Genomic DNA, 21715 nt, shown 5'->3' on the forward strand with positions numbered 1-21715 from the left:
ATAATATTCCAACATTAAGTTTACATGTGATTATTACATTATGTTAAACAACTTCCAAGTTGTAAGTTATATCATTAAAAATGTTATTTGTATCCAATAAATCCTATAAAATAAGGTAATTTAATGTGAAAGTTTGTGAACAATAGTAAGGATATGAAGTCTTGCTGGATTGTTTTTTTAATTCTTACAGAATCTCATATAAAGTTTTCATATTTATTTTATAATTAGAGTTTTATAGGCTTATATTTTTCAGTTTCATGATTATAGGTAGAATAAATTTTACATTTTATAATTATAGTTATATGATGCAAAATTTAATTTGGAGTTTTTGGAAGCAAAAGTTGTGGTTATTGCAAGCACTTAATAAATATAAAAGAGTATAATGAGTAGTATATTCAATTCCCCTAGGGTTCACATTTTCTTATTGTTGAAAGGGGTACTCAGAACAACAAAAAAAAAAACCTGAGAACCACTGTACTTGAGCATATTGCTTCATGCTCTATTTCCATATTACTCCCAGAAGATGGCTCCAGGCATAGTTGTCCCTCACTGAGCTGCACAGTTATCATTTGACCCATCTCAAAACTCAAATGGATCTGTAATCTCATCAATTTGAGATCAAAACCATTTATGCCCAACATCCCGTACAACTCTTCGCTATATTCTCTCAAAAGTGTGTGACAGAAGGTCTATCCAATGTCCTGGAGGCCTTCCTCACTTTCTCCTGATTGTCAGGACATCAATAGAGTACTCTATCTGTCATCTCTCATTTTTTTTGCCATATGAGAGATGCCCATTTTCTCTATCACACAATTCATTGATATCTATTAGTCCTATTGTTCTTCAATGTTCTTCATTGGTCACATTTTGCAGCCTGCTCACATCCATCACGCAACTCTCTATTGTCCTCTGTATGATATTAATGTTTAGTTCATCTAAAGCAGTTTTGTGCCATATCTCAGTGTTATACAGTGACACTGGTAGAATGTTGATATTCTGAGAAAGAGAGACAGAATAGTTCAGAAACAAGAGTCTAAGTATTGTAGCCCTGCATCTAGCAAAAAATAGCCTCCGTTTCTTAGGGGGAAAAATGGACAAGTATCACTGACAAGGAATGAAATTTCCTGAGTTGTTGTCCCTCTGACTTCTGCAAAAAGCTGATAAAGCCCTTTTAATTTCTGTCTCTCCTTCAACCCCACATTCATATGGCAAAGATTTTACTTCCAAGTTTCTATTTCTTTAAGTTGTTCCCTAATTTTTAATGTTTTTCCATCTAGGACTATGACTAGTCATAACTGTTATTAGATTCATGTCTATAATTAGTTGAATACAGGGGGACTACAATGGAGGAGATCTGGAATGGTTTGTAGTACACAAAACTAAAGTGAACAGAGGTTTGAATGGATTTTTAAATTAGCTAGGATTTTATCACAGCTTGGGGGCTCTGAGCTATTATCATGAGAATCTTGTGGTTGGGGTTACATTAGTAATACAAGCTACTAAATAGCAAAGTAGATTGGCCATGTAATTTAAGATCATTTACCCTAGCCTTTCCAGAATAAATAGATTTAGAACATATAGAAAGCTTGGCAAAGGCAAGAAACTTCCTCAGTAGAGGGTAGCCACAGGCAGAGTTTGCATTCTTTGTTTTTTCTTTTCTTTTAAGGTTACTGTGTCCTTTGCCCCTAGTGATGGGAATAGTTTTGACACTTACTTAAGGAAAATCATATCTCTCCATCTTCTCAACTCCTCCCAACAAGGAGCTAAGGGAAAAAGTGAACTTGCCCAAATTTCTAAGATGAGGGAGATGACCTTCACCTTAGATCTTCAAACCTTGCCAGACAGTGCCACCTGCTGGTCACAAAAATAATGGCACTATTCTCCATTACATGCTAGAGGTTAAGTCATATTTCATCTTGGTCAGTCAACTGATATTCTGCTACCCCTACAGTAAGTGATAATTTTTGTAAAAGGAACCAGTCTGACAGATAAGCAAAGTTATAGTAGCTTCAGGAATGTCTATATATAGTGACTCAAAATCTTGATATCCTTCTTTGCCTCTGACACCTTGAAGGTGCCTTCCATCCAAGGAGACACTCCTCACTCCAAGGACCCCAATGACTCTTCAGTTTTTTCTCTTTAAAAAACTGCACAGGACTATTCAAATCATTCCAAACTATCAAGAGTCTCTGCTAGTTTCCAGTCCTCCTCAAGAAGAGTGTTTTTCTAAATTCAGGGCAGGAATGCCACTAGGAATACTATGCATTCTCCTAAAGCTCCTGGGAAGGGGTAAAGAATGGAGGAAAAAACCCTAGCTCTTGTTGCCTCTGGTTGGCTTAACTTCACAGTGGTTAGCCAGAACAGCAAGATCATGCTATGATCATAGTGACATAGGATTAGAAACTCAGAAACATAAAGGACTATATAGGGTGGAAGAGACCTTAGAAGCCATTTAATCCAATCTCTTCATTTTATAGGTAAGGGAACTGATGTTCAGTAACTTGACCATAATCACACAGCTAGTCTTGGGGACAGGATGTGAACCCAGGTCCTCCTGATCACCAAATTTTCTTCTATAACTTTTTATGGTGAGTTTAGGAGGTGGGAGGCAGTTGGGCCTATGATTTTGTTGATATGGGGAACTCCCAGTGAGGGAACTATTAATGATTAATAATAATAATAACAGCTAGTATTTATGTAGCAATTTAAGGTTTGCAAAGTATTTTTTACAAGTTAACTCATTTGAGCCTGGAATCAACCCTGTGAGGTAGGCACTATTATTTTCCCCATTTACAGGTGAAGAAACTAATACATAGAGAAGTTAAAAGATTTATCCAGAGTCATCCTGCTAGGGACTGTATGAGGCAGGATTCAAACTCAAGTCTATCTGACTTGGTTTATCTGCTAAGCCACTCTGCTCCCTCCACCAAAATAGATCATCCGTTGTTCTGCACTCAGAAGTTTTCATAGGAGCACTTCAAGGTTAAGTGACTTGCCCAAGATCACACAGCCATTTGTCGTCTCTTAGGCAAGATTTACCCTCAGATCTTCCTAGCTCCAAAGGCATTTTTATCCACTAAGTCATTTTTCTTCTATCCCATAACTTAAAATCTTTAAATTTTTAAATTTTTATAAATTTATAAATTTTATAAATATTTTATAAATTTTACAATTTTATAATTTCCTCATTCCACCTACATGGTTGCACAATCTGTGTGTTCGTCCTTCATTGCTGAAGAAGACCATGCCATCAGAGAAATGATGACATGACTTGCACTTGACTTTGTTTTGAGTGAGGGAGGAAGGAGGAAGGGACAAGCAAGTATTTTCTCCAAGGAAGGAGGAAATGCCTATTTCATTTGTACTACCCAAATTAGCCCCCTGGGCCAAGAAGTACTTTACATTTGGTAACTCATTTCATAGGGCAGCTAGATGAACAGTGGATAGAGTGCAAGGCCTCCAGACAGGAAATTTCATCTTTCCGAGTTCAAATCCAGCCTCAGACTTACTTACCAGCTATGTGATCTTGGGCAAGTCACTTAACCCTATTTGCCTCAATTCATTGTCTGTAAAATGGACTGGAGAAGAAAATGGCAAACAAGTATCTTTGCCAAGAAAACTCCAAATGAGGTCACGGAGAATTGGACACAACTGAAACAACTGAACTCATTGGATATGAAGAAATTGTACAATATTGTGTTGCACACAGTTACATCACAGAACAATCATCACTCAGATAAAGCCTGAAAGGCGATTTTATTTCATACAGGTTTTATTGTCATCCTATTACAGGCTAAGTGAGAGTAAGCGACTTGCCCAAAGCTTCACAGTAAATGAATGGCACAGCTAAAACTCAGATCTAAGCACTTTAAGTTCAATCAGTTTTCCAAAACTCTGCTGCTTCTTCAGTAATGCTCTAAATTAGCAAAATTTATGTTGAATATTTATAACATCACTCCTATTTTTATTCATTTTTCTAAACTCTGTCTGGTCCCTCCCTCTTTTCTTGTTCCCTCCCTCATTTTCATGCTTTTGCACAAACTGTACTCTAAGGCCAGTAACTTACAATACCCCACCTCCATCTCTTAGATTACCTAGCTTCTTTCAAAGCCCAACCCCTGAGTCACCTCCTCCAAGGTCTTTCTTGATCCTTTCACCTGTTGGTACCTTTCCCAGGGTACTTTCTGTTTACTATGACTACTTTTTGTACTAATTGATTCTGCCTTTTTTTAATTGATCCTCTTTACAATTAATTGATTTTGTCTTGTAACTGCCTCAGTCATAATTCTTTGCCTCTGAACTTAATTCAGAAATTTAGCTGGCCTGTAATGAGTTAAGTTTAGAAGTTCAGTTCTCCTGATAATTAATTAACATCCTTGAAGGATGCAGATGGACACCAAGCAGTCTGGTTTAGTATCTTTGTACCATCAAGCTATCCTTCCAGGATGTCTGATTTGCTTTCCAAAGAAGTGTGATTCACTATCTCTATCCAACCTTGCAGGTAGACTCAAACAATGAACATTTCTTGTTGTCCCCTCTGCCTCAGCTTTGTAAGCAATCATGTTGATTTCACCAATTGTGATGTCAAGTTCTTCTAATTAATCGTAGCTTGTTCCCTACCTACAAAGTCTTGTTCCTTGTTCTGCCCTTCCCTAAAAACTATAAAAGAGAGCTATCTCCCTCATTCAAGATCTTACTTAGCTTTTTTGGAGAAACCAAGATCCCAATTATTGGTAAATTCACACTTTTTTAATAAATCCAATAGTGCTCGAAATTTTGTGCCTCAGTTTACTTTAATTTTGATCATAACTGTACCTATTTATAGTTGTGCTTGTCAAACTCTACAGAAGGCAAGATACTTTGAGGGTGGAAATTTGTTTCTGTCTGAATCCACAGTGTGTAACATAGTACCTCACACATGGTAGGTATTTAAAAAATTCTCGGTGACTAATTCTTCTGTAGCAGAGACTACTCTTGATTGTTTCTTTTCTGGGCAATTTCCATCATCTATAAAAAAGCTACAAATATTTATAGATTGCAAATCTGTAACTGTTTCTAGCTCTCCAAAAATTCTTGTTACCCCAGTAACAAGTAGCAGACAATAAGATGGCACCTCAGAATTCAGGCTATAAGACCCTAGTATGGGTGAAAAAAGGTTAAAATTGTATCTGTCTTGTAACTCCCAGTAAAATACCTTTTCGGATAAGGCTAAAAGGAGGTCAGATTATTCCTGAATTTTTTTCCTGGGGAAGGAGAATACAAAAGCAATGTCTGTATTAAGATCTTTTTAGTCATTAATATATTTAAATCATTTTTTTAATCAGCCCTGTGATTGCTTTTCAGTCTATTTCCTTCCTGGCATTTCAAGTTCTTTTCCTTCCTTGGAGAAAATGCTTGCTTATCCCTTCTTCCTTTGGTTATTATGCAACAAGTTTACTTTTGTCTGGAAGCCACAACCCCCGAGTTCCCAGCATCCTATAAAAGCAATGCAGGATGTGTGTATGCTGTGATCTAAGAGGAAGATTTTGCTTTCAGGGATATTTTGCACCAAATTCTCTTATATTGAAGAGCTTCCAAGCATCCTCATGTACAGTTTTTTTGTCTGTTTCAGTGCCTTCATTTTGGGGAAAAACTTGGTTCTTTAAAGGAACCTGGGGACAACTGTCAGCAGGGACACAAATTCACACCCACAAGTCTCTGGTCCCCTCTACCAATGAGTTCCCCTTTCCCCCCCACCCAGCCACACCACACCTGGAGTCTCTAAATTCAAACCTGGCAGCCTTCCTTAAGTCTGAAGTTTTCTTTCTCCTCCGCTATTCACATCCCAAGAACAACTTTTGACTTTAAACTTATAATTACTCACTTGCACCAGTAAATAGCATAGCTAAAAATAAACAACACCTGAAAGTTAATTTATGTCATACACAGACCAAGTCTTTTTTTGCTTGGGCTAGGGGGGAAAACTCGCCCTGCAGTGCCCCCTGCCGACCAATCCTAGAAGATTCAAGGGAACCCAAATCTGAGAATCATGAAATTGAATCCAAAGTGACCCAGTAGATCATTCTAGTGTTGGACAAAATAAAGTTAAATGAGAAATCCCTAGCTCTCTAGCAGAAAACAGTTTTAGGTTGTATGTGGAGGTTTCCTTTTGTTTCCTCTCTCCCAGCTCTCCTTCCTTGGCTACATACTTTTTCAAATAGAAGCTACTGAGCTAGGATCACACTTAGAAGACATTTTGCCTCATTGCAGAGCCAAGCAAAGGGATGGGATCCTAGATTCTGCTGGGACTATAATATGCAGGGACAGGTTGCAGGGTGTACTTTAAGCAGGGAAGCAAAAGACAAAGGTGATCTTTTCTAAAAGGTCACTCTTGTGATTTCTGTGCAGAAGAGTCACTCATACAGAACTGAAGAGGCTCACCTGCCCCAAATTGTCTTAACTAAAATGCTCCCATCAGAGAGTCATACCTTTGGGCTAATAAATTACTTTTTGAAAATGCAGGTACTCCCTAGGTGAACTAAGGAACAAGATTATGCTACTGGGGAAGAGTAGGGGGATAGATGATGTAGGACTAAAGGTAAAACCTTCCAAGGATGAGCTTCTACAACCTCAGTGGGCCCGCAGCATGAGAACACTCAGTGGTCCGGGTGGGGAAAGAGGAGTTCCCACAATCATAAATTCTCAAATTAGAAGAGACTTCAGACAGTCTGGAGGAAGTATGTACTAAACACCTTTTGTTATTGAGTTTTCAGTCATATCTGACCCTCAATAACCCCATTTGGGGTTTTCCTGGCAGACACACTGGAATGGTCTGCCATTTCCCTCTCCAACTCATTTTACTGATGAGGAAACCGAGGCAAACAGGGTTAAGTGATGTCCCCAGGGTCACACAGCTTGTAGGTGTTTGAGACTGGATTTTGTACTAAGGAAGATGAGTTTTCTTGACTGCAGTCCTGGCACTCTACTGTGCCACTTAGCTGCCCTATTAAGAACCTACTATATGACATTAACACTGTGCTAAAATGCCTGGGACACAAAGAAAGGCAAAAACAGCCCCTGCTCTCAGGAAGCTCACAGCTTAATGGAGGAGACAAAATGCAAACAACTATGTATAAACAAGCTATAAACAGGATAAGTTGGAGATATGCAACAAAGGGAAGACATTAGCATTAAGGGGAATGGGGAAAGGCTTCTTATAGAAGAAGGTGGGATTTTATCTGGGACTTGAAGGAAGCCAGGAAGTCAAGAGGCAGAGATAAGGAGGGAAGAAATTCCAGGCATGAGGGATAGCCACCAAAAATATCCTAGGGTTAGGAGTTGTTAGTGTCTTCTGTGACAAGCAAGGCGGCCAGTGTCCCTGGATCCCAGAAGATGGAGGGTGGGGGAAGGTGGAGAGTGTAAGAAGACTGGAAGGGTAAGGAGAGAGCCAAGTTTTATGCAGTGTCCCAAAAGTCTTCATGCAGCTGGGTTTCCCTATGTATTTATTTGATCCTAGAGGTTTTAGAAAGCCACTAGAGCTTTGTGAATAGGAGGCCACCTCTTCCAATAAGCAAGAATCTATCCTATGACGTACCTTGCAAGTGGTCATTTAGACTTACTCTGAAGGCCTCCAAGGAGGAAGAATCCACTAATTCCTGCAGCAGTTTCTTCCATCAAGCTTTTCTGGATTCCTTTGAGTTCTAGCTAAAATCCCACCTTCTATAAAAGCCTTTTCCCCATCCCACTTAATGCTTGTGCCTTTCCTCCATTGTTCATCTCTAATTTATCCTGTTTATCTGATTAATAGGAAGTGTTTCCTTTCACCAAAGCAGGAATGAAAGAATGAATGAGCATTTATTAAGTACTTCTATGCACCAAGTACTCTGCTAAAATTAGCACACAAATACAAAAACCATCCCTGAGAATTCACATTCTAATGAGAAGAGAAAGCATATACTCTCCAGAGGACTGTATACCTAGACAGGCCAGGGAAAAATGAAGTGAATAGCTAAAGGAGCCATTGGGCAATTGATTACTGACTGACTTATCCTTTCCAGAAGCAATAGTAACCTTGACTGGATCATAAACAAACCATTTCTGTGAGTACTAGAACTGGCCGGTTGGACAACACAGCTCGCTCTTTCTTCTTTCCCTTCCCAGTGTCCACATAGGGTATCAGACCCTTTCCTGCAGCTGCTCTGCACAAAAGAATGTAAATTTTGATCACTGAAACCTCACAAGATATCTTGGGATTTACAGGCTAGATTTTCTTAAGGACCAAGACTTAAACCCAAATCACTCCAACTCTCATTGATTGACCAACTATAGATCCCAGTCCAAGCCCCACTTGGTCATTGTTTGGGCCCTGATTGGCTCAGAGCTAACGTAAATAGCAGTTGTTTCTGTTTTGGCCAGAAACCCTGAGGGTCTAACCCTCTCAGATTGGTTTTTTTTTTTTTATAGGTTAAAAAAGGCCATTCTCCACTTCTTTTCTTACCTAGCCTTAATCACTGAGGCATTGCCTCAGTCAAACTGAAACCGTTAAAGACCTTAGCTTAAAAGGGCCAAGGTATCGCATTGTATTCAGGGCCATCTCCAGCCCTCCTGATCTATATCTGGCCACTGGACCCATATGGCTCCAGAGGAGAAAGTGAGGCTGGTGACTTTGCATAGCCCTCCATCACTTCAATCCAATTCACTTGCATGTCATGGCATCATCGCTCTGATGTCATGGCCTTCTACAAAAGTGAAGAATAAGCAACAATAGCAATCTTGACTGGATTATATGATACCATCACCAGTTGTAGAGAGTTTTTACCAATAAACTCAGTCCTAGGGCAGGAGTGAGAGATTCAGAGTGAATGCAGGAAGCCTAGGACAGAGACATACAATAGGTTAGGAAGATAGATAGCATCTTTGCAAGTCCACCCATTATTTCTAGAGGAAACAGAATTAAGGCTAATCCCTCTTCAGCAGGACAGTCTTTCAAATGGTTGAAGACAGCTATCACGTAGCTCCAATAAGTCTTTTCTCCTCCAGGTTAAAATCCCCAGCTCTTTCAACCAGTCCTCAGACAGCCTGATCTTGGGCCTTTAACCATTCCCCAGGACCCTTTTCAGTTTATCCATGTTGTTTCTAATACATGGCACCCAGAACCAGTAACAAAAGAAGGGCACAACACCAGAGACAAATATCCTCAACATCCCACTTTTGCTTAGGCCCTGCTGTTTTTATAGAATACCTTACTATATAAAGCTACAGGCACTTTTTGCTTTCCAAATCACTTTCAGGTGCAGTCAGTCTTCACAACAATCAACACCCCTGTGAGGCACAGAAGACAGCTACTCGTCTTCCCTTTTTGCCCCTGAAGAAACCAAAGAACAGAGAAGTTAGCTGACTTTCCCAATTACACAGCTATTTAATGGAAAACTCAGGAAGAAAATTTGTGTCCCCTGATTTAATCCGTTGGTCTCTACCTTACACCAGGCTTTCTCCAGGATAATTCCTTTCTTCCCTTTATAGTACCATGAAAATATTTTTTTTTTAAATTAGGAGAGGCACAAAGGACTTAGAGGTCCTGGTTCAAAAGCTTACCTTTCCCTTCCCCCCATCATGCAGGAGCTTGGGACATCTGTGTCACAAATGCTTCTGTAGAATGGGAGACTCAAGAAGACACTTATACCAGAGTTCGACTCAGAGTTCACCAGGTTGCTGACATCTTTGAACTGATTTTCAGGAACTGTTTTCAGAGGCTTCTGGGAGAGCAAAGGCAAAGGAGAAGAGTTAGATCATCCACCTTGTCTGACCCTACAAAAGCATGGGCCAGTTTGGGTTACTGGAAGGACACATGTGGTACTGGGCACCCTTCCCCCTACCCTGCAGTCCCCTGTGCACTGAAATTCTTGTGGCAGGATGGAATGGTCCAACTTGTGGAGTGCCCATGAGATGACTGAGAGCTAAGAATGATGGTAGGTGAAATAATGCCTGATCTAAGGCTGATCACCTCCTTCTCCCTAAGTCTCAGTTCCAGGTGAGAGAGCAGCATCCTCCCCCTACTCCCATGTACTGCTCATTTCAAATTCTGTCTCTCATCCCTTGTGGCCAGAAGTTAAAGAAGGAAGAAGCTAATTCAATATTATGCAACATAATGCAATTTACCCCAATCACTCCCTGGTACATAATAGGCACTTAATAAGTATTTGTTGATTAACTCTCTTGCCCTTTCGTTTGTTGTCTCCTTGAAAGCAGGGATTGTCTGCTTTTACAAGTATTTGTATCCCTGGCACCTAACACAGGGCCTGGCATATAATGTTGGTGTTCATGTTTGTTGTTTCCAAGGCACTATCTTCTGTGCCCTTCTCCTTTTGCCTTCAACCTTGCCCAATGTCAGGTCTTTTCCAATGACTGGCATACAGTATTGCTGAGTTGTTTCAGTCATGTCCAACTCTCCATGACCTCATTTGGGATTTTCTTGGCAAATAATACTGAAGTTATTTGCCATTTCCTTCTCCAGCATATTTTACAGATGAGGAAACTGAGGCAAACAGTGACGTGACTTTCCCGGGGTCACCCAGCTACTAAGGGTCTCAGGTCCTCCTGACTCCCAGGCAGCACTCTGTCCACTTTATCACCTAGTTGCCCCTAATAGTGTACATAACAGGCATTTCATAAATATTTATTGACTAACAGAGATGAACTGCCAACTTCTTCCTGTCAAATGAACTATTTCCCAACATTGCTCACTGTACTTTCATTGCTCTCACCTTAATCTTCTTAATAAAATAAAAATTTGGGGACTGTAAATCCCTGCTTGTGCTGGCAGCGGGTACAATTTCAAGAAGAGATGTTTGCTCTCAAAAAGATAGGAGACATTATGGCAAGGGTAGGGAGGAGCAGACTATCATCCCATTTGCAAGTGTCAAAAGCAGGAGAGGAATACTGATATCCTACCCCTAAACAAACATGAGTTATTACAACCAGAGAAACCTACAGGCAGAGAGGTGAGCCCTTGAGGCAAAAGTCAGCCAAGCTTGGGCAGGAACAGGCTCCTGAAGAGATCAAGTCATACATGGGTGCCCACCCCTAAAACACCACTAGAAAGCAAAAACCTATAAGAAGGCCCTCCCTACGCAAGTCAAGAAGCGTCTCCTAATGTGCCAAGCATTGTGCTAAGTGCTGAGGATACAAAGAAAGGAAAAAAAACAACATCCCTGAGCTCAAAGACTTCAGACTAATGGAATCCACTAATATATAGCCCAGTGGATAGAGCACTGGCCCCAAGTGGAGAAGACTTGAGTTCAAATGAAGCCTCAGAGACTTACCAGCTGTGGGGTAGTACCTATCTCCCAGAGTTGTTGTGAGGATCAAATGAGATATATTTGAAAAACACCCAAACTTAACTAGCTTGGGGGGAGGAAAAACAAAATTAAAAAGTGCACAGCAAAGGACAAAAGAAAATCTTCAAGAAAGCAAAGAAAAGATAGACAGTTCTCAACACAAAGTATATTACTTATCATATGGGCTTTCTTGAAATGAAAAATGTATTGTTACATATTTTGAATCCTCTCATGTTCTGCTATGTACATGACATGCTTTTTTTTCTTTCTTTGTATTTAAATTCTAATATTTAAGTTTGATATGTTTTTCTTCTGTATTCTGTATTTGTGTTCTGGCCTTTGAAAATACAAATTTAAAAACACTATAAAACAAAAAAGAAGGAAAGAATAGCACTTAGCAAAGAAACAAAACCCAAACAAAATAAACCCTGCTCTCAAGGAGCTTGCAGACCACTGATCCATCTAATGTATTGTCCCAAACCACCCACTCAGTGGTCATATTACTAAAAAAGAGAACAAAAAGGAATGGCCACAGTAAATATAGGTGTTTTGACTCTGTCAATATGACACTAACATTATTATCATCATCATCATCATCATCCATCATCCTTAGGATAACTGAATTAATTTATTTTGACATTATTTATTAATTTTAATTAATGATTATTAGTTAATTTATTGTTTTTAGTTTTATTATTTTAATAGTATGTATTAATTTTTAATTTATTAATCCATTAAGACAAGGTTTAATAACCAAGTCTATTGTTCCCAGTTAATTGCTCAAATGATATTCATCAAGTCAATCCTTTGTTCAACATTTGACCTAAGATGATAAGTACCTTGTAGTGGCCTAGTTTCTGTCTTGTTTTCTACTCTTCCTTCTCACCTGATGTTTTTCATTTTGCAATCTCTTCATTCATCCAACTGAGACCTCAAGAACTTAATCTCTATCCAACATCAAAATTTTGTACTAGGTGATAATGAGCCAATAAAAGGTTAACATCCCCATCTTTCTCAGCATGTCCTTCCAGCTGCCAAACACCTTTCTATTACCTGATAGTCCTTCAGCCTACCACTTTACCTAAGTTGCATGCCATACTCCAAATCATCTCAATAGGAATCTTCACACTTCATCTTTCCCTTCCATCAAGTTCAGTCAATAAGCATTTATTAAGCACCTATTAAGTAGGAGGCATTGTGCTAAGTACTGGGAGTGTAAAGAAATGCAAAAGACAGTTCTTGTTCTCAAGGAACTAACAGTCTAATGGGAGGACAACATGCAAACAGCTAGGTAAAACAAGATAGACACAAAATAAATTGGAGATAATCAACAGAGGAAAGGCATTAGCGTTAAGGAGGATTAGAAAAGATATCTTGTAGAAGGTGAGATTTTAGCTGGGACCTGAAGGAAGCCAGGGAGAGGAGGAGGTAGAGATAAGGAGAGGGAGAGTTTCAGGGAAGGAATACCAGAAGAAAATACAAGGCATTGAGCTAGAATGTCTTAGTGAAGGAACGCAAGGATTGTGCAGGATTGCAGAGAGTAAATAAGGTAAAAGAAAACTGGAAACGTAGGGTGGATTGGGTTATAAAGGGCCTGGAATGACAGAGAATTTTATATTTGGTCCTGGAAGTGACAGGGAGCCCCTGGAGTTTATTGAATTTTGTAGGGAAAGGGAGGGGATACATAGTCAAACCTATGCTTTTGAAAGATCAATTTAACAGCTAAGTGAAGGGTGGTCTAGAGTGAGAAGAGACTTGAGTCAGGAAGACCAGAAGGCTATTTCGGTGGTCTAGGCGGAAGGTGATAAGGGCCTAAGCCAGAAGAGCAGCAATATCAAAGGAGAGATGGAGTATACAGAAATAATCAAAAGAAAAAGATGTGTCAAAAGCTTGTGGAACTGAATGGTGTAAACTAAAAATAAATTAATTAAATAATTTTTTTTTAAAAGAAAAAGATATATCAGAATTGAGCATGCCATAGAGAAGTATGCTATAGATCATGGACCTTAAACTCAGAAAACCTGGGTTCAAGTCATGGTTATTCTACTTATTAGTTATATAACTACTATGGACCTGGACTAAGGAAGATTTGGGATTAAATCCTTCCTGTAATACTTAGTAGCTATGTGATTTTGAGCAAGTCACTTACTCTCAATGTTCCTCAGTTCCCTCATGTGTCAAATGAGGGAGTTGGACTCTTTAGCCTCTGAGATACCTGCCAGGTCTATATTTATGATCTTACAAAGTTTTAGTAAGTCATTACCCTCTGTCTCAGTTGTCTGGTTCATAGGTCCTTGCACAGGTCCCATATTCATAGTAGGATCATAGATTAAAACCTGAAAGGGACAATAAAAGTCATCAAATCCAGCCCCATTTACAGAGAAAAAAATTGTGGTCCAAAAAAAGTGAGTGATTCACCTAAAGTCATATAGGTTATAAGTAGCAGCGACAGAATTCAAAAGAACTGACAAATGTGATTGCTGAAATATTATCAGTGCTTTGATATATGAAGGGGAAAGCCACTGAAGGATTTTTAAAATGTCCCAATTTTCAAAAAGGGGAAAAAATAGTCTACAAACTACAGACCAGTGAACTAAACTTCAGTTCTTGGCAAATTTCTAGAACAGATCATTAAAAGAGATGGCTCATAAACACCTAGAAAGGGAAGTAGTGATTATAAATGGCCAGCATAACTTCATCTAGAATAGATCATTCTAGACTATCCTCCCTTACTTTTTTGGACAGGGTTTACTGCACTGGTATATCCAAGAAATTTTGTAAATAGAGTTTACCTCTATTTTAGTAACACATTTAATAAAGTATTTTATCAAAGGATGGAGAACTATGGATTAGCTGATGATGCAATTAAGTGGATTTGGATCCAGTTGAATGGACAAACTCAGCGTAATTGCATAATGTATTCAATGTTATGATGAAATGTTTGCTGAATTTGTAGGCAATTTGAAGCAGGGAGGGAGAGGTAAGCTTTTGGATGAGTGTCAGGATCCAAAATTGTCCTGATAATCTTCTAGAGCATTGTAAAGAATCTAATAAGATGAAATTCAACAAGGCTTTGTAAAAGTTTTTACTTGTATTTCAAAAAAATTAATCATAAAAGTACAAGATGAAGAAATGAATTATTAGAAAGCAATATTTTCTGATAAAACGTATTGTTAATATATTTCTGCTTAATTTAAAGATGTTTCTCACCCATTAATAGGCCCAGGTGACCTGCTTAAATCCCATGGAAGCCTAAGTCACATGTGGTAGGAGGAGCTTGTTGAACAGGCAGAACAAGAAGGGTAGAGCAGAGCTAAGAGAAAGTTGGTGAGAGCAGTTAGGGAAGAGGAGAGAGGACACAGGCAGGCAAGACTAGTCTTGTGAGTGTTTGCTTGTGGGAAGGCCCAGGGAAGTGGGACAACATGGGGGGAGAAGGATTGGAAACGGCTTTGCCCCTTGCAGTGATAACGTTTTTTTTGACTTCTTGGCTACTATGATGGATTTGGCTTTCTGGTGTTGGGATTTGACTTTCTGGTGTCTGAATAAATGATTTCCTACTGCCTTCTATATGGAGAGTCTGTTATACTTCACGATTCAGAACTACACTGGCATATTCATAGTTGCCCTCGATGCTGTGAATATTGCCTTGGCGATACAAATTCTAGGGGTTTTAATGGACTGCAAGTTCAACATGAGTCAGCAGAGTGATATGGAACTCAAAGAAGCTAATGTAAACTTGGGCTTCATTAAGCAAAACTTTCTGGAATAAGTAACAACTCCTCTGTACTCTGCTTTATGTTCAGTTATGGGCTCCACAATATAAGAAGGACGTTAATAAGCTAAAGAGCATACAAAATGAAGAAAAGACTTGAATCAATCTTACATGATTATGAGTGTAACCTATGGCTCAAAGTTCATTTGCATAAGACTCTTCATTGGTGGAGATTGATTATTCAATGTTCTGTGCCTATGTGAGGGACAGAATTGGCAAGAGCTTAGAAGAAAAGAAATCCTGGTTTTCAGATTTCCATGTATGAGAGAGCAGACAAGTGATTCCAGCTTCTCTTCAGGTCCCTGGGAATAAGCTGATATATAGAGAAGCCAGCACCTCAATCATAAATCCTTAGGTGGATGGTGGAGAGAACAGAATGCTAGGTCTAGGTGAGAGGACTTGATTTAAAAAAAAAATACAACTTGGAAAATGCATAAACCTAAAGATAACCTAGGGAGAAAAGTAGGAAACTTGGTACTTCATTTTTCCTACCCACTGATGGAAACTTACTAGTTAGGCACTAGATGTCATTTGAATGCCAGATGGAAAGCAAAGTTGGCAGCCTCACGGTGTAACCACCAATATGCTGAACTTTACTTCATTAAAGTTTATAGAGTGCTTAGAGATCCTGGATGAAAAGAGTTAAAGAGGTGCAAAGGGTGTTTTTTTAAGCCCCTATTACTAATTCACCACTGTGGGGCTGCTCACAAAGAATTGGGTATTTTTTTTAATGCCTCATATTTTTAAGGCACCATTTTAGACTCTGCTGCTTGCTTTGGAAGACTAATCCAGAGTTTAATAAATGTTCCTTTGGGGAAATTTTTCTTGATTTTCAGCCTAAATCATACTTTTCTTTGTTCTACACTGTGCAGACCTTTCCCTCCCTCTCCTCCGTTCTTCCACTCCTTTAGATTGCCTTGAAGACTCCTCTCCTTCTTGAAGATCTGCATACTTTGAATACTTAGAGACAATAACAAGGCCTCCTTTTCTTCATCCAGCTCTACACACCTAATTCTTTTAATCCTTTCTCATAAGCTACTCCCTACAGTCCCTTAATCATTTTGTTGCCTTGCTCACAATTCCCAATGCACAGAACTCTAGTATGTTGTGGTTATCCTGAATCCACAAAGCTACAGTAAGCTGTGGTTTTTCTTCAAAGCTAGGATAATATGGTATTTTCATTCTAACAAATCCCATGGAGAGTTGTTTCTATAATAGGACTGCTTTACTAATTTAATGTTATCCAATATTGTTAATTATTTAAGTCAAGAGGCAAAGCTTGCACTTTTTTTTAACAGCACGATAGATCTCATTACACCAGGTTACAGCTTTGCCCTCCCCTCCCCTACCAGTCCCCCAACAAAAACACAGTGCCAGAAAAGTGGAAACAGTTCTATGCAACACTATTACAAAATAGGTATATGCTTGTATTAACCATGATCCATTACCCCTCATCCAAGATCTAAGCAAGTAGCTTTCCTCTTCTGTACCTCATTTCATACATGCATGGGATAGATGCAGGTACACCTTCTTTGACTCAGTGAGAAAAGAGTCTTCTTCACCAGTCATCTTCTAGCTTCCCAGACAATCATTTCCAGGGGCACATGTACCAAAGTAGCTTCATTTGTTCCATGTACTTTAATTTGTGGTAGGGTACCCCACTTTATCTTATTAGGAAGGGACTAACCCCATTTCAAAGAATAGGTAGCACAGGAATTATTATACCCATTTTACAGATAAGTAAAGCTCTAAGAAATTAAGATGCTAACTCTATAGCCACTAAATACTTGGGGGATCATTTTAAATCAGGTCTCTTAACTTCTAGCCCTCACTCTATCCACTACACAGAGCTATTTGTTAAACAGAATTGGTCAAAATGACAAACATTCCAATAAACCTTAGTTACCTCTAAGTTGACATCAACTCATTGACGAATTCTTTGGGACCAGTCATTTATTCATTTGCAAATATACCAAATTTTACTATCATCCATGCCACATCTGTCTCACATACAAGAGCATCATAAGAGACTATCCAATTTAGGTTAAAAGAAGTAACACATAAAGAGCAAAGACAGGAATAAACATGGTGTGTGCAGAGAGAGAGGCTAGGAAACTGGCTGAACTTAATGGAGAACAGGGGTTGGTAAGTGAAAGGAGATAAGTTTGGATAGGTTTGAGGCAGGTGGGGAAGGGAGAAGAAGTTGTAGAAAAGAAAGATTATTAATGCAATAGTGAGGAATTTTGACCCAATTTTATGGGAAAGATGGAGTTAATGAAAATTCTTGACCAGGGGAATAACATTATAAAATCCATGTTTAGAAACCTGATTCTGGTAGTGATGAGAAAAATGAAGTGGAGGAAAAATTAGATTCTGAAGGAAGATAAGCTTGGAGGAGTCCAGGGAAGAGATGAGGACCTATAATAGGATGGTGACATTAGCTATGTCAAGTAAGAGACAAATTCATGAAATATTTAAAAGATTCAATAAGATTTGGTGACAGACCCTATTTATAGGGAATGACAGAGGGAGAAACCAAAGAAGACTCCCTGGTTTCAAATATGTTTCACTAAGGAAATGGAAGTGCCATTGACAGAAAGAGGAAAAATTCTAAAGGAAATATGGCTCTAAAATAAAGATGGTAAGACTACCATCTCTTTATGGATTTAATAATAATGATTCCAATCCAATTTCAGTTCAATATTCCATTCAACATTTGAATATTTGATATATTGTCATCTGGAAGAAAGATTAGTATGTATGTCTTCAATGAGCAAAACTATTAACAATGAGTGGGAGTTATAGGGAGGTAGAGTCTGACACATTATAAGTGTTTTCTAACAATTATAAGTAAACAAAAAAAGTTGGAATTGACTGTCTTGTGAAGCCTTCCATTAGTGGAAATGTTCAAGGTGAAACTGAATGACCCCTTGCAGACGATGAAGTAAAGATTATTCTTACATTAGTCAGGGAGCTAGCCTAGATGAGTTCTATGGTCCCTTTCAACTCTACCATTTTATGACTCAATGACTAAAAGAAATTCATGAATTTAATGAGGTCCTGAGGAGGGATTAATAAAATTTCAGCACTCAAATAAATTTAGAGTGCTTGACCTTCCCTTTATCATCCTCTTGTTTTGTTTTCATAAGAACCTGTGCTTAGATAGCTGGGAAGGAAAGGGTATCTTGTGTAGTCAAGCCCTTGTGGGTCTTTTTTTTATGATATGAAAAAAAAAGAGTATTAAGGAAAAAAAGTCCCAAAGGATGACTAGGAACACTGAGCCACACTGCTATTATTTTTGCTAGATAAAATTCTCAAAAGCTTCCGGAATTTTGAATGCTATTTTGAAAGATATAGTCATCACAATGAACTCAATCAGTAAGTTCTTCAGGAGGAATCATTAAACGAATAAAGGGAGGGAAACCTCGACTGAATCAGTCATCAAAATAAATCCACATATTCCTCATGGTTTTCCCTACTCCAAATACCTCTGTCCAGGACTGCCTACTTGCCCTGAATACTATAATAGAGAAGTCATGGGTTCACAATGATGTTCATACATGGCTAACCTACAGAAACTGAGTTTCAGGGAGATTAAGTGGTCAAATGGCTAGTAAGTATCAAAGATGGGATTTGAATCTGGTCTTTTTACTTTAAGTCCTTTCCAGTATACACTTTGCCATGATCCCTCTTCCTATTCCTTCCTTAAAGAATTCTGTGATTTTGATTATTTTAACTCTTTGGTTCTCAAATATTTGTTACCTGAATAATGAGGCATTAACACTAGATGTTCTCTAAGATCCTTTCTAGCTCTAAAGATTTTGACTTTACTGTAAAGTATCTGTACTTAAGCACGTAAAATTTCAGAATTCAGTATTTGCTTTACTGGAATAAGCCCCCTTCCCCAAAAAGATACATATGTGAAGAATATTTTTTAATATAAGAATATGAAAAAAAGCAAAACTGGTATTTCAGGACTTGATAGGATCTATGATTTCATTGCTAAAAACATTCCCTCCATCAGGGCAGATCTGAACTCAAACAATCCGCTTCATTCTATATCATTCTTTTCCATATTGTCCCCTAGAGCCCTTAGAGAAGGAACTCCCCAATGTACTAAAGACATTCCTTTAATTCTTTTTACATTTGGGGGGTACCAGTGCAACACTTCATCTATTGGTTTCTACTCTTACCACATAACGAACCTTTAGAATCATCTATTTCTGCAGCAATATGCCTTATACCACTACGTGGTATGTAGGTCAAGGTTGAAAATATGATGTAGCCCATTTGTGCCCACTATGCATTTCTCCATTTTCCTTTGTTTGACCTGAACTTTGATTCTTCAGTCACTTTGACATTCCAAGATTGGTCAACACAGAATATCACCAGCAGAACATTTGAGTTTAAAAAGAAAGGGGTTCATAACAGTAAGCAGTTTGGGATCATTGAAAGCACTATATAATAATGGAGATGTCCAACTGGGTGTACAATCCTCCTTGCCTCTTTATTTTTTTCTTTTGCCTCATTAAAGGGGCTATTCCCCTTCTTAAACAGGCCTATTCAATTAATGGCCATTACCTCACCCTAAGTGAGTACCTGAATAGACCTTGGCTTTAAGGGGCCAAGGTCTCCCATTGCATCCTGAGCCTTCTCTAGTCATCCTGATGAATATCTGGTCACTGGATTCAGATGGCTCTGGAGGAGAAGTGAGGCTGGTGATCTGCACAGCCCTCCCTCACTCAAGACAAAGTCAAGTGCAAGTCATGTCATCATTTCTCTGATGGCATGGTCTTCTTTGGCAATGAAGGACAAACACAACAACAACAACACAGTTATTCAGGTTATGGTTTAGAACTGAAAGAGGGGCATAGGGATAACACTAAGCCATGGTGACAGGGTGGAAGAGCTGCAAGAGTCTGTGGTTCCCTGGAGTCCCCCATGGAGGAGACCATTTTGTGAATCATCGTTATCCATCTGTACAGGGAAGAGTGACTGTAGACTTGCTTGAATTTTCTGAAGTTATACAAAATAAAGTATTATAATTATGATCTCATTCACAATGTACAGACATATTAACTGGTTGTCCTATAGGTACTGGCTGTGGAGGAGAATGAGTTTTTGTGCAACTGTATAGTGATCAAGCAGATCACTATAAGGTGAGGCAGAAAAAAAATGTCACAAATGAAACACAAGAAGAAGGGTCTCAGTATTTGCAGTGAACAATGGCAGTGATTAATATGGATCTCAATTTCTTATTACAACAGAAGGAAATCTAGATTATCTTGATGGTGTACATACAGCGTTTGGTGAAGTAACAGAAGGAATGGGTATAATCAAGAAAATTAATGAGACCTTTGTTGACAAAGACTTTGTACCATAAGATCCATTTGATGACTCAACTGCCTTACCAATTCTTGATCCATCACCACAACCAACCAAGAAACAACTAGACAGTGCTCAAATAGTAGCACTTGAAGAAGCCCATGATTTAAGGGGAGATCAGGTGATGACATTGAAGAAAGTGGCTGAGAAGAAGCAAAAACTCATGTTATTCTTTTAGAAATGGTGAGAGATTTACCTAATGCAGACATCAGACTTTCAGAAAATGTCCTATTTGTGTGCAAATTGAATCCAGTGACCACAGATGAAGATCTGGAAATAATATTCTCAAGATTTGAGCCTATAAAAAAAACTGTGACGTTATTCCTGACTGGAAGATAGAAGAGGCCCTTTGTTATGCATTTATTGAATTTGAAAAGGAAGAATATTGTGAAAAAGTCTTTTTCAGAATGGATAATGTGCTTATAGATGACAGAAGAATAGGAGTAAATTTTAGCCAGTCTGTTGCAAAAGTTAAAGGAAGAGGGAAAAGTGCAGAATGTACCAAGAATGATTTCAAGGAATATGAAAAGGAGCAGGAAAAATCTTCTAAATTTGCTCTCAAAGATAAAGTAAAACCCAAACAGGATACAAAATATGATCTTGGGCTGGATGAAGAGGCAGAAGACTCTGCTTATAAATTTTCTCTAGCTTGACTTATCATACTAACTGAGGACTTGTACAGACCCAATCAAAGCAGTCAGAGACAATTACCTTTTATTGATCAAATCTTTCACTGGAAGTAAATAGACATTTTCAAATAATTAAAAAAGTACACAGGACAGTGAAAGACTCAATAAAAGATTTTTTTTAATTCTAAAGAAAAGCTGAAAGGGAATTTACTTTCTATCCTCACACATTTAAAGATGAATAAATAGAGAAATCCCAGAATTCAATCAAGAGAGGGAAACAGTTGATTAATTTAGTAGCCAAGGAATTAGGGTTAGAATATATCTTTCTTGAGACTAGGACCATCATTATATGGATGAGAAAACTGAAGTTTAGTGAGTTAGGTAGTCAAATCTCCTTCTCCTAGCCCACCGCCTTCCCTCCGAGATTATTATCATCTACTCTATAGAGATCTTGTATATACCTACCTGTTCTCATATGTCTTCCCTGTTAGGATGTGAGCTCCTTGGAGGGCTTCTTTTTGCCTCTCTTTGTAATCCCATGTGTTAAAGAAATGCTTCTTAAATTCCAACGGATCCATGACAAAAAATGCTATCCATCTCCAGAGAGAAAACTG

The 21715-nt window shown here is 38.5% G+C and overlaps 1 pseudogene; it reads left to right on the forward strand.

The window, feature by feature from the left end:
- Nucleotides 1-21125, forward strand: part of LOC140502363 (peptidyl-prolyl cis-trans isomerase-like 4) — a 59072-nt pseudogene extending 37947 nt beyond the window's left edge.
- Nucleotides 21126-21715: the final 590 nt, after the last annotated feature.

The sequence above is a fragment of the Notamacropus eugenii genome, chromosome 4, assembly GCF_028372415.1.
Source record: "Notamacropus eugenii isolate mMacEug1 chromosome 4, mMacEug1.pri_v2, whole genome shotgun sequence".
Classification (NCBI taxonomy): domain Eukaryota; kingdom Metazoa; phylum Chordata; class Mammalia; order Diprotodontia; family Macropodidae; genus Notamacropus; species Notamacropus eugenii.